This window comes from Malus sylvestris, chromosome 7, assembly GCF_916048215.2.
Source record: "Malus sylvestris chromosome 7, drMalSylv7.2, whole genome shotgun sequence".
NCBI classification, from domain to species: domain Eukaryota; kingdom Viridiplantae; phylum Streptophyta; class Magnoliopsida; order Rosales; family Rosaceae; genus Malus; species Malus sylvestris.
The window spans coordinates 17,858,689-17,860,371 of NC_062266.1; the positions used below are offsets into that span (position 1 = coordinate 17,858,689).

The 1,683-nt window shown below is 40.3% G+C and overlaps 1 long non-coding RNA gene across 1 annotated transcript; it reads left to right on the forward strand.

The window, feature by feature from the left end:
- Positions 1-815: 815 nt before the first annotated feature.
- LOC126628912 (uncharacterized) lies at positions 816-1,470 on the forward strand. The gene is made up of 2 exons (XR_007625622.1): positions 816-1,103; positions 1,242-1,470. It is a non-coding gene; the product is annotated as an uncharacterized LOC126628912 (long non-coding RNA).
- The last annotated feature ends 213 nt before the right edge of the window (positions 1,471-1,683 follow it).

Consider the following 1,683-nt stretch of genomic DNA (forward strand, 5'->3'; position numbering starts at 1 on the left):
CTTTGTCTCGTTGTGAGTAGTGTTGTGGTATGAACTGGTATGAACAAGTGTTAATTTGTGTTGTGCTATCTTTGTGTGTCCGTAAAGTGATCGGATGATATTTATATATATTTTTACTTCGAATTCACTCGTCTTTTCTTAGTTAATTCCTTATATTTTTGAGCTATTTACGTTATTTTTGTGTTTATAGGATTTGTCTAGCAAAGAAAATAAAAATAGAACAAGTTAAATTTTATGTAATAAATTCGTCAAAACTGTCTGTGTAGATCAGCTTTTAAATTAAATTAAAAAATATATATATAATAATGATAAGTCATGATGATGTTTGAAACATCATCATGATGGTTTTGTTTTGTAGAAGAAAAGAAAGGAACGGATGGAGAAAAAAAAAAAGGAAAGAAAAAAAAAATAGATGAAAGAAGAATAAGAGGGAGCAAGAGAGCATCATGATTTATATTTTTTTTACCTCGTTGACTCCCATATTCTTCACTTCTGAAAACAACAGGAAGCTGCTTTGCAGCTGGAAAGGAAGGAATCCAAGGTGGAAACGTGAGGAGGTGGAAGGCAGATGCTGCTTTGGCAGCTGGGGGCGCATAAAATAATAGGAAAAGCAGCACTTGGCTGCTGGCGGGAGAGAAAGAGAAACCAGCAGAAACGGAAAGAAATAATAAAAGAAAGAAGAGCAGGACACGCGGAAAGAAAAAGAAAGACAGAAAATAAAGAAGAGGGAAGTGAGGACTTGCGGAGGGTGGAAGAGAGAAAGCAGCCTTGCTGCCAGAAAAAAAAAAGGAAATAAAAAAAATAGAAGACAGAGTGCGCACGGGATTGGGAAGATCGCTGCCCTTGGGCAGCGAGGTCAGAGAGACAGAGGCGGGAGAAGAGACGCTGCCTTGGCAGCGTGACTGAAGAGAGAGGTTAAGAAAGAAAGCTGCCATTTGGCAGCTTGAGCATGAGTTGACGTGCAGAGGTGAGTGAAAGGGCTGCCTTTGGGCAGCATGGAATAGCAGAAGGCGGGAGAGTCCAGAGAGCAGCAAGAAGCTGCAGGGGAAAGCTGCCTTTGGCAGCTGGAGGAAAAGAGGAGTGAGGACGGAGAAACAAGGCAAGTCAGCACGGGAATAGAGACAGCAAGGGCAGTCCAGATCAGGCGTGACAGCTGCTTTGCAGCTGGTCAGAAGGTAGAGCAGGTTAGAAGCGGAGCGGGGGACTGACGAGAGAAGGCTGCCTTTGGGCAGCTTGTGAAGGTCAGCACGCAGGAATAGGCGCAGAAAATAAGGAGGACAGAGTCAGTACAAAGGTGAGGACGGTCCAATACAGCGTGAAAGGAGAACGCAGACAGAGATCTTCACCTCTCTTTCGGTTTAATCTCTCTAAACTTCTATTTTATTTCTATTTTTAATAATGTGTAAATAAATTGATTTTGGCTAGAGGTTAATTCGAAACCATGAATATATTTGTAATATGAATTGATTACCTTCGGTTGTGATTTCATAAGTTGTGATTTCAATTTACTTATCCGTTCGTATAAAAACTGATTTGTGTATGTTGGTTGAGAGTGCACGCTTAATTTACATGCATGAATTTGATGCTAGAATATAAGTGAATTTCACCTAATCGTTATGAACTTATTTTCACAAGTAGTAAAGGTTGCTAGTCACAATCACGTTAAGTAAATTCTTGGCAAGA